Raw genomic sequence first — 16,868 nt, 5'->3', positions numbered from 1 at the left:
TTTAGACCTCAACAAATTATTTTCTTACCCTCAGGGGTCCAGTAGAAAATTCCTTCTTCTGTCCTAACCAGTCCTTTCCCTACCTTTAATTTCTTACACTTACCATTTTCTAATGACCTTTCTATTTATCATGGCTGTAATTATTTCAACGAATAAATAGCCCTCTCTGCTCAGAAGGTAAACAGTGAACTTGGATACATCCTTCAGAATTATTTTGCCTTTATGACAAATTTATTTCTACCGTTATTTCCCTGTTTCCTTCTTGGAAATGCCTGCCATTTTTAGGCAACTTTTCTGACTAAGCTTGTATGTATCCACCTTTCTAGGAGTCTGATAAATTGCCGTTTGTCTCCTTGAACACCATCTGTTCTCAACAGAAGTTCCCTTAAAACACTTGCCATATTCGGAAAGTTGATGCTGCTTCTAGCTACCTCAGGTTTTTTTTGAAAGGTTTATTTTTCTCCCTTTCCTTTCTCACCTGCATTAACTTTACTTTTTTCCCATGAACTGGCTTCCTATTACCTATTGAATGTGCTGGCCTGTTTTTTCTGCAGGTGAAGTGGTCGGGGCTGAGCACACCCAAGGCCTAGGGTGGGGCTTCAGTGTCCCTGGGCAAGCTGGGGAGGCTCCCTGGGAGAGAAGAGCTTCCAAATTCATCTGTCTCCAACATTGGTCTCTATGTCTGCCCCCCAACTCGACCCAGCCCAGGCTGTCTTTTGCCTTGGAGCTTAATGGTGTGCTTCTGCCCAGATGGTCATAATTCTGTTACCTGGTTTCCAAGGGCTTGCTGACTTGGAACCTTTCCTTTATAACTTTGGGAATCTCTGCCTTTACTGGCTCAAGATGGTTGCCCAACATTTTCCCAGTATGCTTTCTCTGCCTCTCATTCTTCTCTTTTGGCTTCCTGACCGCTTCATGTCTCAGCCCTGTGTTCCTTCTCAGGTGTACACGTGGGCTCTTGTAAGTTGTCTCCTTTCTCTGTCTCTCAGTGTGTTGGGATCGCAGCACCTCTGGGTGCTTTTCTGGGTCTTTAAAAATGATCAATTTATATAAGTCTTACTAAATTAAGGGATGAGGGTAAAGGCCAACATGACATCTGATTCCTGAACATTATTTTACTGTATTAAAAAAATTATATTGCCGACCATATTCTTCAAAGCATGGTGAAATTTGCCTAGATAGAAATACATGTATGTACACACACATGCTTTATGTTCCCTATGTGTGGAAATATTTTATATTAATTTCTCTCTGCCACAGAGCGCATATAGCATATGCATATTTGCATTGTTTCAAACACTAGAAAGAGAATATTGGTATAGATTTCAAAATTTATATTGCAGGCAGGTGTTGATAGTACAGTTTCAATACAGGGCATAGCAGGGTCCTTGAAATCAAGTCAGGACATCTAGCAGTTTTAGTTCTGTGACACTGAAATTAACCATAGGAGGTTTAGTGCATCTTATTTTAGGCATTTCCATATAGAAGATAGAGAAAGGCTGGTCGCCCTCGTATCTTTGGTGGTAGGTTATCAGGTTGATATCAGTTGACTGTCCTGTTTCTCGTCTGGCAGCAGTATAATGCAGGAAGTCATTTTTGAAGCAGAGTAGATCTAAGTGACTTCACCACCACTTCTTGCCTTGTTCCATTACAACAGAAGGAATGCCCTTTCTCAACTTCTTCACCATCTTTCATCACTATTTATAGGTACACTGAAATCCGTTTTTCCCCCCACAAACTCCATTGGAACTACTTCTGACCACTAAACAATGTCCCATTTGCTTTGATATCTATGCACTTTGCCTTGTTTTAAAAACCTTTTTCATCTTTTCTTAGATCTTTTCCAAAAGGAAAAGCCTAACTTTTAAACCCTTTGAGAGAAACCTCCATAATTTCTTTTAAGAACATCAGGGCGATTTTGATGTTTAAGTTAACAATTGTCTTTAATAAGTACAGATTTTTTTTGCAACCTTGGAAGATAATTAAATCTAGCATTAAAGCCAGTAGTAAAGAGGAGTACCTTTTCATTTGAGGGACTACCGTATTTCACTGAAAGCAAGGAAGACTGGGATGTTTACGTAAATAAATGCCGTGGGTATTTACACACAACACACCCAGGACTTAGCGGTACAAGTATGGATCCAAATCCTGTTTATGACTCAGTACTCTTGGGAGTGTCTCCTTGAATCTCTGCGATTCACATCTCAGTTATAAGAAATAGAAGTCACACTGAGTTAACTGAATCTAGAGCTGTCATTTTAGTTTTTCTTGATTTGAGGAAGGGCTGTTTTAAGCAGACTTGATGTATTTTTTTAAGAGGAAAATAATAGAAAATTGTTTCAGAGGTTATTATACATAGTAATATTTCCTCACTTTCCAGTAGGGATTTATCTGCACTGCTGGGCCCACCGCCTCCATTCTGACACTAGAATATGGCGTCCAACCGTCAGGGACTTTAGTATATTTTGTTTGTATTTTGTATGTGTCAGAGCAGCGTCTGGCATGTGCTAGGTACTCAGCAATGGTATTGGGTAAATGCTAAGAGGGACAAACACTTGTTCATAGCACACAACTATAGGCTCGGAGAGCTACTTGGAGGTGATTCTCCTTAGTCCTTAGTACAAGAATAGCACCAGAGGTAAGATGAGGAAGGAGGTTCAAGTGAGTAGCTGGAAGAACACTGAGCACTGATTAGTTCTCCCTTCTTCCACTCTCAACTACTGGCAAGTATCTAAATGGCCCTTTTAATTTAAATTTAAATATTTAAAGAATTTTAATGTCTGCTCTAATGAGGACCAAGTATACCCACACCTCTGATTATAGTGGTAGCCATTTTCTCAAAGTCAAAATATGCGGGAGAGTGGAGTTGGGGCAACAGAAGGTGGGGACAGGGATGAGAAGAGAAAGGTAGAGAAAGGAGGAAGAGGCAGAGTATTGGGGGGATTTTTTTTCTTGATTTGTCCTTAAGTGCAGGATAGGGTGTAAGATATCTGGAAAAGATGGCAGCTAATGAAGTAAATTAATACAGCATTTGTATGTACCCTTGTGTTGACTGCGTGGAACAGTGCTAATTCAGTGGCTGTGTGTTATCACTCATGTGCCCATAGAATCTTAGCTAACCAATGAACAACCTTTCTGCAACCTTAGTTTTCAAATATTTGTAGACAGAGGAAACAGCCCCAAACTTCAAACCCTAAGAAAAACAAAGACCTAAAGAAAGTACTCAGGATTCTGCCATTGTTCTGTTCATGCCAAGTCAGGAAATGAGTGTACAGTTTGGTTTATTAAAGTTATTTTTTTTTAACATCGCATTTTCACTTAAAAGTAAAAGTAATAAAATTGATGAGAAAACAATGAAGAAAAGCATATTGCAAGAAATGTGTAAGTCTTAGTCAAAACTGGTGGAGAATGTGGTAATAGAAGGGAACTTAGCAGTGTGGGGTGGGAATAAACAATATCTAACTTCACCTCAGTACTTCCGTGTGTTACCTTGAAGGCCCAAGTCCACCATACTTAGCTGTTGCCCACATGATAGTAAATGATCATTTTATTGAGTTGGAACTGCTGTCCAATGGCAGACCCTGGTTTTATCGTTAAAGCCAGAGGCCAGAAAGGTGTTACATGGAACCATAACAAATTCCCAAATTTTCAGGTCAAAAACCGTTGAAAAAAACTATTTCATATGGCTTAATCTTACAAATTATGCTTGAGTGGGAGAATTTTAAAAGAGAGTTCTATGGGGACCTTAAAGGTGAACACAGGCAACTATTGATAGAATAGAACAGCATTGATACATCAACCCCGAAGGGCATAGGAATAAGGTAGAAGAGGTGTCTCTGAATTACCCTGCAGACTCCGCCATCTAATCCTGCTGACCTAGTGCCTATAGTTGCTCCCACTTAAAGCCTCTGCTGTTTTCTTCCCAGGAAATTCTTAATGAAAAATACTTTGAAGAGCAGCAAATCACGACACTGCAGAAGATTTTTGCTTGTGTGTGTATGTGTTTCCTCTTCAATGTGTGTGTTAGTGCACACCTTATTTTCAGAGCTTACCAGTGAGGCTGGTCTGTCCCCTGAGTAGCATTTTGCAGAGTTGACCAAATCATTCTCTTTGGTGATGACTGCCACCAGGATCCAGGTACCAGTCATGCTGCCCTTCAGCACAGTAAGGACAGGGTTGCTTTGTGTGTGTGTGTGTGTGTGGTTATAGTGTCGGCTTCCATAAAGAAAACCCCTGATGACTAGAAAAAATTTATTCATGTTTTGGAAAGGGACATATTTTTTTTACCTGTTACAAGCTAATGTGTGCTTAGGAAAGATTTTTTTTTTCTGATTCCTTACACCTTTACTGAAAGACCATCTCAGAGTATTAAGCTGACCTGAAAGCATTAATGTTATTTAAAAATAATAGAGGGATGCCTGGGTGGCTCAGTTGGTTTAAGCGTCTGACTTTGGCTCAGGTCATGAACTCACAGTCTGTGAGTTCGAGCCCCGCATTGGGCTGTGTGCTGACAGCTTAGAGCCTGGAGCCTCTTTCAGATTCTGTGTCTCCCTCTCTCTCTGCCATCCCTTACTTGCACTCTGTCTCTCTTGCTCTCAAAAATAAATAAAACATAAAAAAAAATTTTAAAACAATAGAATTAACCCTAAGAAAATATGGTTATTACTTGGGCATTTTTTTCTCAACTTCTAGTTTTCAAGTGACACCTCATTGATTATTGAAAAACTGAAATGTCAAAGAATGAATTTAGCTAATCCCATTAATTATAACCATTCTTCAGGAATTTTAACGTCATGTGAAGATGCTAATTTTAATATTTTTAAGGGTGGTATCTCTGCTCAAAGTCAGATATTGAGTAGGTTTAAAGGAAATATGGCAAGAAGTCATGTCAGTGAAAGTACTATGACATTGTCATTAATTTGTAGATTTTGGAATGAGCTTCTCTGAACCTATGACATGTATACTGATGAAATAATGAAGGATATCCCTTTATCCTACCTGAAAAAAAACTTATTATAAGACAGGTAGGAGGATGTGAGTTCATACAAAAAGGCCCTGTAATATTATGTACGAATCTTGCACAGTAACAGTGATAGTGGAATTGAGTTGGTGAATCAGAGGGCAATACCAGCGGCAAGGAAAATGATTATTTCTAGACTGTAAGAAAAACCACTCTGGGAAAAAGCTGTTCGGAGCTTTGACTGATAAATTATATTTCTAGAAAGAAGCTGTATTCTGCACAGAAAGTCCATGGTGAAGCATGTTTTACATCAACTTTTTGAAAATGTGGTAAACAGAACACACTTTGATCAGTAATTTCTAAATAACTCGGGTTCAAGGTCCATACCTAGGTTCAGTACCCATTAGTGCTCAGTGTCTCATGCCATCTGTATCCGCATCTAAGTCTGCATCTTAACATAAGGGTAGTTAACATTCAGGGGGAAAAGGTAAGTCATGTGTACTATATATAGTATGTTTCAAAAGCAAAATTACTGTAATTAAAAACACTCAAGCAAGCATTTTGTAGTAATCTTCTTAAAACCCACTTTATATGCTCAAACAAGCATTTAGAAGTAATCTCCTTAAAACATACTTTATAAAGTACTGACCCGCAGATGATGTGATAAGTTCTGGAAAGATTCCTTTCCAGAGAATTCTGGATAACTAACTTATGATGTATATAAGTACACTCACATATGCCAGGGATCACAGAGGCAAAATAAAATGTGGAGGCATCTTTTTTAGCACATATATTTGGTCATTGTCTTAGCAACCACTGATTGACATAGAAATACATGCTCAATAAATGTTTCTGGAGATAATTTGACATTAAATCTTTTTGGAGACTCTGCATATACTCAAGGATAGTATACTACCACGTATAGTTTTATGACAAGGACTACTTCTCTGAATATGGAAACTCCTTAATAGAAAGATGTGGAATGCTTTTCACTTCAATATGGCTTATATGTGCATCTTATTTTTATAAGTTTATTTTGAGAGAGAGCCTGAAGCAGGAAAGGGGGATGGAGGGAGGGAGAGAGACAATCCCAAACAGGCTCTCAGTACGGAGCCTGATGCAGGGCACGATCTCATGAACCGTGAGATCATGACCTGAGCTGAAACCAGGAGTCAAAAGCTTAACCAACTGAGCCACCCAGGTGCCCCTACATGCATCTTATATATGCATAAAAATGACCATCACTAAGGTCAGTGGTGTTAACCATGACAGCATCCGAGTGGTCAACCTTAAGTCTTGTTCTCTTGGTGGCATTTGACACGGTTGACCTCCCATTGAATCTGCCCTCCCTTTGATTCTAAGACTGCATTATCTTGTCTTCCTACTTCTCTGTGTACCCCCTGCCCTCCTGCCTTAGGTTTATTAGTGAGTTCGTCTTTTCCTGCCTAACCAAAAACGTTCATTTTCTATAGATTTCCATTTGAGACTTTCTTTTCTCCTCATTTCAACTTCTCCCTGGGTGAATTCATTCATTGTTCCATAAATAAAATCTAGAGTCCTTGCTCTCCCAAGAATAACCTATCTTTTAAGTTGTGTTGCACACTTGAATATGTTTTTTGTGCTTATACTATCTAGCAGTGGTCCTTACTTTTCTTCCAGTTTATTGCATCTTCTTGTTTTCATTGTCTGTATTGTACACATTAAAAACTGTAAACTGGTCACTTTTATTATGACCTTTAACATAGATTTTTATACCCACCTCCATTTTCCATGCCACATTTTCAGTTGTCTACCAGATGTTTCAACTCCTTGTCCTACAATCATCTCTAACTACTTAATCTAGTATAAGAGACCCTCCATGGTTTGGGTTATTTTTCACACTTGTCTCTAGAATGCATTCCTGGAGTTTGGACCCTGGAGCATTTTGCCATTGTCTGGACTTTTTTTTCTTTTCTTCTTCTTCTTTTTTTTTTTTTTTTTTTTTTGGTGCAGCTCACTTTTGAATTTTGATTTATTTTTAAACCATGGATGATTCTTACCGTGTAATGACTTTAATATTTACCAATCTGCAGGTCTTATCTACCCTGCTCAATTTTAAACTTTGAGAGTAGAAGCCATTTGTTATCTTTGTATTCTCAAAAGGACTGTCACATAACTTGTATTTAATAAAAGTCATTTGATTAAAATGATTCATTAATAATACAAAGGCCTATAATTATATTTGACTGTTTTCTTTGTTTTGTTAGAAAATACGTTTTAATCTTGATTAAAATATTTTTGCTTATTTTCCAAAAAATAGATGTTGCATATTTTGATCAAATGCTAATTTGTCTAGCTAGTTAAGGAGAAAAAGTTACTCAAATGCCCTCCTAACATAGATCCTTATTTTTAAAATGAAATTTGGGTCACCTGGCTAGCTCAGTCAGAAGAGCATGAGACTCTTGATCTCAGGGTTGTGAGTTTGAGCCCCACATTGGGTGTAGGAATTACTTTAAAAAAAAAAAATATATATATATATATATATATATATTTTTTTTTTAATGGAATTCTACATATTGTAGTGTGGGCTTCAGTTTGTTTTGATCCAAAATATTTTTTTTTCTTTGAGATCTGCGTCAAGATACTTTTTTGCTGTGCTAAAGCTATGCTTTCTTGATTATGATTTGAAGTCTTTTACTGGCAAATTTCTTTCACTTAAATGAAATTTAGAGTGTAGAAAATGCATACCTCTTTAAACAGAGCCACTCTAATATTATTAATGGTATAAACTGTTATGAAAACAAATAAAAAAGTAAAGTGGAAAATACTAATCAGCCATGGCTGTGTTTTAAATTTTAATTTCCTAATCCAGGTATATCCTTGAATTTTCTGTATATAATTTTATTCATAACTTTTCATACAACTGAAGTTGTAAGATGGTATACCAATTTTTAATTTTTATCTGTGGTGCATTATGAATTGCGGCTTAAGAGGATAAACTCTATTTAGTGATGAATTATCCCCCCAAAACACTAATGATTTATTTATCAACAAAGATAACACCATAAAGGAAAATATACCACAAGTCTCACTCCCAAATATTCCCCCTAAATAATAGGAAAACTAGGATGAGATAGCACAGGTTAAATATTGTGATTCAAAATATATGCTTATTGGAGCACCTGGGTGGCTCAGTAGGTTGAACATCCCACTCTTGATTTTGGTTCAGGTCATGATCCCAGAGTCATGGGATTAAGCTCCACATTGGGCTCCATTCCAGGTGTGGAGCCTTCTTAAGATTCTCTCTCTCTCCTCCTCTGCCCTTCTCCCCCTCATGCCCTCTCACGCTTTCTCAACAACAAAATATGTTGTTGAGAACAATACAAAATATGTATTATATTTTTTTATCAAAACAAAAGGACATAGTCTACAAAAAGGGTTTTTCTTTTTGTTTTTTGCTTATTTTATGTGTTGGTGAAAATAGGATTTTAGTAAACAAGTTGGTAAAGGTTAATTTATACTCTTGAAATTTTTTTGAGTGTTTTCCAGATTCTTATGTTTCTTAGATTTAGTGTTCTTTATATAAAAGAATATATGTTTGAATCTCAGTGATTGTTTATCCTAATGATCTAATGTGGCTGTTTCCAAGTTGCACATTACAGACATGAGAAATACTTAAATCCATATTCACACAAAACACTACTAACTGCAGTAAATAACACAACATAGCTATTGTAATACCACTATTTTATAGTATATTTGAAAAAAATTTTTTAGTGTTTATTTTTGAGAGAGAGAGAGAGAGAGAGAGAGAGAGAAACACAGTGTGAGTTGGGGAGGGCCAGAGAGGGAGAGAGGGAGGGAGATAGAGAATCAAAAGCAGGCTCCAGGCTCTGAGCTGTCCAGCACAGAGCCCAATGCCAGGCTTGAACTCACAAACCACGAGATCATGACCTGAGCCAAAGTTGAATGCTTAACCGACTGAGCCACCCAGGCACCCCTATAGTATATTTTTAAAAAACCTTTCTTTTGCTGCTTACCAATGTTATGCCTGCTTATAGAAATTAAAAGCAATACAGAAAAATATAATATAGAAAAGTGGAATTACCTGTAGATCCACTACTGTGGCAGTCACTGTTAAGAATTATAGATCCAACAGTAATACTGGTTAATAATCACCAGAATTTAAATAACACTGAAGGTACGTCCGTGTTCTTAGTGTGCTTACATATATGGAGTAATATAAGGTAGGAGCTTTGTTATAACTACTTTAAGGATGAGGAAACTGGCCCAGAAAGGTTAAGGAAAACTGGTGTGGATCACTCCCTGTCTTTCCTATGAATAGACTATCTTTTAATTTAATCGTTACTATATTATATACAAAAGTAGACTATAACGTACCAATACTGTCCTACTGTGAGATCCAAAACAGACCCTACCTTGCCAACCTGCTCTTTATCCCAATCTTATATATTTACAGCACTGCTGTCCAATTATGCTACAAATCCTGCCACTGCTATCTATGTAAAAACAAAAAGTCACTTCTCACAGTCTTTACTAATTAAAGCTTAATCTGTAGAAGCCATTGTCCTCTCCTAGCTGGATAATTACAGGAGTCTCCTTTGGTGTTCTCCCTGATCCCAACACCACCCCATCCTCTGGTCTATTCTCTATACAACAGTCACAATAAGATGTTTAAGTGTCAATCAGATCATGTTACCCTCTTGCTGAAAACATGTCAATATTCACGTTATGTTGATGGCACTTAGAATAGTATCCTGACTCTTTACTATAGCCTTCCAGGCCTGTGTGGTCCATTTCCACCCTCTTTTTGGGCGTCACATCCTATCGCCCATCTTCCCTTCTTCCTTGTTGCCTGAATTTGAGCCACAATGCCCTCCTTTCTGTCTCTGGAAGGTGTCACGTTTATTCCTGTCTCAGGGACTTTGCACTTGTCTCTTTGTTTGGCATCTTCACATAGCTAGCTACTTTGTCATTTCAGTCTCCCCAAAGATGTCTTCTCAGGCTACCTTTCTAAAGAACCCTATGCTCCACCACCCCATCCAATCTCAGTCTGTTACTTTCTTTCTAGCACTTATCACTTTCTAAAATTATTTGCTTACTTCTGTGTTGTCTACCTCTCTTATTACAGTAGAAACTCCACAAGAATAGGAACTTTCTCTTACTCATCACAGTGGTGCCTATAGTAGGCCTTCAGTGAATCGCCTCATTAATGAATAATTTAAACGCACCAGCATGTTCAGATACAAGGATGCTTACTGAAGTATTGTTTGCATATTCCTCAAAATTCTCACCCTGCTCTAGATAGCTGACTGAATACTGGAATTGATTACACATGGAAAAAATGTTTTTAGTAGCTGCAGGTGATGGTAGAAGCATACAGCTGATTAAGTGGCAGGACAAAAGATAGGTTTGTCAATTCATACTGAATGAGTTTAAGAAATGAGACAGTATTTTCATACGAAGAGTTTCCTATCACTGAATAGTGGATCCGTCACCACTGTATTGTTATATGATTGTTATAAAGACAGTGAAGGGTAGTTTTACATGTGGTAATTCCTGGAACAATGTGGTCCATTACAGTTTCTCAGTGAGCTGGTTTCCTAGTCTTGTTTTGATCAGTAAAAATCATTTTTTCTCCTATGGCTTCTTCCTAAACATTGAACCATTTCAGGGAAAAAGATAGCTCAATTGTTTTTGATGATTGGCTAATTTATCCCCTTCCAAATGTCACCAAAATTAATGTGCACCTTGAACCTTTGGTTAATCTCTTCAGGCTCTTCACTGGGTCATTAGAATTACTATATTTGGCACAAAAAAAAAATAGCTGCATCTCACTTGTGTTTCCCTAAAAGAGACACTGTCTTTACAAATGGAAATACAATTTTCACAGATTTCTGCTTTTATAATATTTTAACATTTGTATGAAATCCTATGAACCAACTGCCTTTGTTGATTATAAACTTCTTTATGTAAACATTGTTTCTTTGATTACCAAGACCCAAAATGATCATTTTGGGTAGTTTTTTACGTCAATATTAAAATGTTCTTTAGGGGGTAAAGTAGCATTTTAATGTGTACATTTATAAAGAAACTTTAACCAAAATCAGCATAGAGACAATCATGAAGATGTAACAAAGCTTTAAATGCTGTATGAATAGCTGTTCTAGAAAGAATAAGTTTTTACATACATATGCTTTTATCCTTGATCTAGATCAGAAAGTGGTTATTTGTGGTGTGTAATACATTGTCTTTAATTTGAGCTTGAAATTCGATTTGTATAAAACTTGATCAGGACAGGCCGTCCCATTTATCTTTTGTATCCATCTTTAACTTAAAAGGTTTTCTTAAAAATAATCTTAGAGATTTTCTATTTAACCTTTTCGTGATGAGAATTATCATCTAAAGAGAGGTGGTTTTGCTGTGGTTTCTCGCTCGGAAATGACTGAGCTAGAACTGGAGCTGAGGCCCCCGGCTCGAGCCTCTGTCCCCACCTTTGCCCCTGCATATTTGGCCCTACAGTGTGGGCCTCACATTCTGTGTAGGTGCTTAGTAAATAGATTATACTGTAAAGTTGAATTTTGATCTACAGAATCACTGAGTAAACTTTGTATTTTCATAACACTCCGTGTCTAAGAAGTGAGTTCAAGGTCTGCCCCCCTGTCCTCTCCCTGTCTCTCTCCTTCCCCTCCTCCTTCCCTACCCACCCCCCCTTCTAAAATGTACTGATATATTGCTTAAAACTAGATATGTAACTTCCCAACACGTGCCGTAGTTCAGTTTTAAAGATAACCACACGATAAGGTGTCAGTAGAGACTGGCATTTCCCTGACCCATCCACGCTCTGTGGCTTGTCTTCTGTGTTAATAATGCATATGTTTGTGAGACAGCTGGCTGAGCTTTGGAGAGAAGTCTGTGTTCCTGGATGTTTTTTTTCCCCCTGTGCAAAGCTAAATGAACCGCATGGGAATTGAACCTATAACCTTGGCCTCATTAATTTACCTTCTGTACAATCGCCTTTTGGAAATTTATGTTCTACTGTAATGAGATTAAGAGTGCGATTTCATTCATTCAATAAATAGTAGCAACCATCCACTAATGGCAGCAGGGTGCACAGAGATGCACAGGACAAGATTTTTGCCCTCCAGGGATTAGGATAAGTGCACAGGTCACTAATGTGAGGCCCAAAGTGGTGTCTGCTGAAAGGGGGAGGGGAGGGTAGCGCAGTGCTGGGGTGAATCGGGGGAGGGAAAGCGGTGCTTGCTGCTGGGAGAACACCAGGGCTCCTAAAGGATGGATGTGCTATGGGGAGTGTGAACAGGGGTGAGGAAGCAGGGTTGTGTCAGTGCCAGTGTCTGCACCGGCAGGGATGTCAGCGTCATGCGGCCCGCACGAGGCTGGGCATGTGAGAGGACCTGCAGGGGAAGGTTGAGAGGGAGGAAGACCGAGCTGTCCTACCGAGGTCGTCATTCATGGTGGTGTTGGTGGGATGATGGAAGTAATGCAGTCAAGCTCTTAAATAGGAAAAGTCATTTGTCAGCCAGTGTGGAAGGAATTGGGAGGAGAGGCTGGTGACAGGGAGGATGCCTGAGAAAGTGAGTGACAGGGACCTGAATCCCTGTTCACAGTAGCCGGTGAGGCCGAATGGCAGACCTGGTAACTGTTAGATTTGCCAGTTAGGAAGGAGTCCAGGGTTTGAACCTGGGAGGTTCACAGATGGCAGTACCCTTCCAGAAGTGCATGGAACACAGAGGCAGAGATGTTCTATAAAGGAAGTGAAAACAGGCCGTTGGACATGGGGGGAGTGGTTGGAGCCGGATGGGAAGATTTGGGAAGTCATTCACCAAGAGAGCTGTTTGAGCCGGGAGAGTGAATGAGATCATTAAGGGACAAAGTACAGAAATAAGGAAAAAGATGGCCAAGGGTCGAGCTCCGAAGAAAAGCTACATTGATGATCTAGAAAATGAGAAGGAGCCTGAAAAATAGAGGAGGCGTGTTAGGGAGAACAGGCTCAGTACAGTGTTACAGAAACCCAGGAGGCAGAGGGCTGCTGAGAGGCGTGTACAGGCAGATTTGCTCTAATGTCATTGAAAGATGGTAGTGAACAAGAGGGGAAAAGGGTTCGTGTTTGCTTTAGTTTTATAATGAAAAAGAAATGTTTTAATTTGAATTTCACAGTGCATCCTTTTTATGCTAGACTTTCTCTTCAACTTTTCTTAATTTGGTTCCACTACATACATCTCACTCTCAAGATAGTTAAAAACAAATCTCATTCCTTCATATAAGGACTGTGGGAGGACTTCAGAATTGACGATGGGATGGGTTTTATGGTGTCTGTTGCAACAATGCCAATTATTCAAAATCAGTCATTTATTCAAGAGCTGACTGGGGTCCTGGTCTGCCCCAGGTACTAATTAGTCCAGGAACTGGGCACACGATTGTAAATAGCAGAAGAAAATCCTGGCTTCTATTGAGTTTACTTCCTTGTGTGTATGGGGAAGACAATAAACAGAGTACAGAGGTAAAGAGGACAACATATTAGATGGTAATGTGTTGTTCCGAGAGGGAAAATAAAGCAGAAAGGGGATAGAGGGTCCTAAGGAAGGAGGCATTTTCAGCAGTGTAGTCAGAGAGGCCAGACTGAGAAGGTGACATTTGGATGAAGCCTTGAAGGAGGTGGGAGGGACTCTGTAGATATCTAGGTGAGAGGGGAGAGCAAGTGCAAAGGTTCTGAGGTGGGAGCACACCTGGTGGTTTTGGGGGCCACTGAGGAGGCCAGTGTTGCTGAGTGGTATAGGCAGGCAAGAGAGGTTAGAGAAGTCTGGGAGGCCAGATTTGGCCCTGCGGTAACATGGATAACTGACTTTTCTTTTGAGCGTGAGGGAAAGCCCCTGGATGGTTTTGAGCAAAGGAGTGAATAAAGATGATTCTGGCTGCAGAGGAAGGAAGGGGTGGCAAGGAAAAACAGGAAGATCACCTAGGAGGCTTTTGCAAATCCCTGGGAAGAGGTGTTGACAGCTGAAGCTAGTGGTACGAGAGGAGGTGTGTGAAGCGAGTAGAATCTGGATGTATTCTGAAGGCAGAGTAAATAGAATTTAGCAGATTGGATGTGTGGAGGGAGAGAGTAAAGAGTCAGAGATGAGTCCAAGTTGCTGTTTTAGTTTGCCAGGGCCATGGTAACAAAGTACCACAAACCGGGTGGCTTAAACAACAAAGATGTATTGTCTCACGGTCCTGAAGACCCGAAGTCCAAGGTTAACATGCGAGCAGGATCGCTTCCTTCTGAAGGCTGTCAGGGAGAATCTGTTTCTTACCTGTCTCTAGCTTCTGGTGGTTTTCTGGCAATCTTTGATGTTAACTGGCTCGTGAAAGTGTCACTGCCTTTACCTTCACATGGCATTCTCTGTGTGTGTCTGTGTCCTGATTTCCGCTTTTTAAGAAGGATGTGGGTCATGTTGGAATAGGGGCCCACCCTACTCCAGAATGCTCTCATCTTAACTAAGGTATCTGCTATGACTCTATTCCCAAAAGAGATCACACTTGGAGGTTCTAGGGACTAGGACTTCAACATGGGAATTTTGGAGAAGACACAGCTCAGCCCGTAACAGTTGCCATTAACCGACATGACAAAGTCTGTCTGTAGGAGGAGCAGGTTTGGGGCAGGGAGAAGATCAGCAAAGTTGGACATGTTAAGTTTGAGGTGTACCTCAGACACTCAAGTGGGCATGTCAGGCAGGTGGATAAATGGGTCAGAAATTTCAGGAGGTGTCTGAGCTGGAGATAAATATTTGGAAGCCCTGGGCATATCCGTGACGTTAAAGCTAAGAAACTAGACAAGATCACAGAGAGGATGGGTTTGACAAGAGGAGGAGGGTTATAAAAAGTGAAGTTAAGAGATTATTAAGTTTGGAGACCAAGACCAAGGCTCCCATAAATGTGAAACACAAGTCCTACCTACGCTTGTAGTTGTGAAAAAGCAGCCACAGTTAACGACGATTGTAAGTTGCATTCTAATTGTTTAGGAAGTCGCGATATTTCCCTGTGAGGCGTAAGAGAGGTAAGAGGGTCGGACAGAGCATGGATTGAGTTTCTCTGACATGCTGAAGAAGTTACTGGTGCCGAAATGGAATGTTTTGAATGCCATAAAGAAGTCAAAGGACACTAATAAAAATAATAAAGAGCACTTTTCTCGGAAGGAGAAACAACTTTGGAGAACATTGTTGCAGTCCTTGATTTAAGAAGTCATTTTCTAAAAAGTCAGTCATGCTGCAGTGCTCCAGCAGCTGAATACTTTGTTCCTTCTGTTTTTCGTGAGAATGTAGTGAAAACGTCTTAAAAAAAAAAAAAAAAAATTACCAGGACAGAATTAATCACGTTTTAGCTAATTTAGAAAACAGAGAAAGCATCACTGTGACATAACCATTCTCGTCTTTTAATGTGTTTTCTTTGAGTCTTTTCCACGTGTTCCTGCTGTTTCACATGGAGACTGATGTCGTCGTGACAGCAAGGCGATGGTGGTGACATACAACAGTTCTATTCAGAGTCTTCTGAACACGTCCAGCTGGCATTTCCCTGAGCCGTTGCACCTCTGCTTCCCCCACACCTTTTCTTTGTCCAGCTCTCATCCTGTTGTGCTTCCAGATTCAGTTCAGTGGTCACCTTTGGGGAAGCGCTTCCTTACTGGCAGAGTCCCACCCTTCCCAGTATGTGCCGCCATACTACCCTGCACCATAGCACTTACCGTAATTGTTCAGGTCCCCACTCACTGGAGGACAGAGACTGGGTTTGGGTATTTATTTCCTCAGTACCTTGCACAGGGCCTGTGGGTACATATTCAACAAATACATGTGGACTACAAATGAATAATGTCACCTTCTTTGCCTGTTCAGAATACGTCTGTCACTGAACTACGATGCCTTATTAGAATGTAAAACATTCTTGTTTAAATTAGCACAGTAATATAGAATGTACCACAGTATATATGAGAATATTCCCCTTTAAAAGTATTCATAGAGGGGCACCTGGGTGGCTCAGTCAGTTAAATGTCCGTCCGACTTCAACTCAGGTCATGATCTCACGGTTCGTGAGCTTGAGCCCACGTAGGGCTGACAGCTCAGAGCCTGGAGCCTGCTTTGGATTCTGTGTCTCCCTGTCTCTCTGTCCCTCCCCTGTTCGCACTCTGTCTCTCTTTCAAAAATAAATAAGCAATAAAATTTTTTTTTAAGTATTCATACAGATTTTTGTTTAAAGGGCTAAATTTTTCCCTAAAAACTGATGCCCTTCATTTTCTTACCGGAAAGATACCTGAGATATTCACCACATATGGCTTTTGTTTTTTGAGTATTGACTGTGTCCTTTTAGTGAGCAAAATGAAGTGATTTGAATATACCTATATAAGGTAACACGGAAAAATGCAGAAGCTTGGAGGGGTAGAATTGCTGGCAGTCAAGGCAAGAATTTTTACATTTTGATTAGTGGATTGTTTTGGATATGGGAGAGTTTTTTATCTGGCATAATTGAGATATATAATGTGAGTCTGGGTGAAGAGAGTAAAGAAGTATTGTAACAGCTCCTTGATGCCAAAAATACTTCCGTAATGACTCAGCTCAAGATTCTCCTCCTCCCTGCCCACCTAGAATGCAAATAATTTTTTTGGTCAACTTTCTCAAAAATATTGGGGCCGGGGGGAGTATTTATGTGATTATTGTTTCTTGGTATTGAGAAAAGGCTTTGCTGCATAGAATTCTGGATAGCATTACTCCACTGGTAGGGTTTTACCTTCATTTTCTAGGTCACATCTGTGACCAGTAAATACTGAATTCATTTATGAAACTACAAGTATTGACAAAGTTTGAGCTAAGCTGTACAGCATATCAAATTTGCTATTGTAGCGTATTTATTTAAATCT

General features: G+C 39.5%; 1 protein-coding gene across 1 annotated transcript in view; it reads left to right on the top strand.

The window, feature by feature from the left end:
* The window catches only part of NR3C2 (nuclear receptor subfamily 3 group C member 2), a 346,649-nt gene that overhangs the window by 151,970 nt on the left and 177,811 nt on the right, over positions 1-16,868 (top strand). The window lies entirely within an intron of this gene.

This window comes from Panthera uncia, chromosome B1, assembly GCF_023721935.1.
Source record: "Panthera uncia isolate 11264 chromosome B1, Puncia_PCG_1.0, whole genome shotgun sequence".
Taxonomy (NCBI): Eukaryota; Metazoa; Chordata; class Mammalia; order Carnivora; family Felidae; genus Panthera; species Panthera uncia.
The sequence above is the reverse complement of the archived record's forward strand: the minus strand, read 5'-3'. Positions and strand labels throughout refer to the sequence as shown.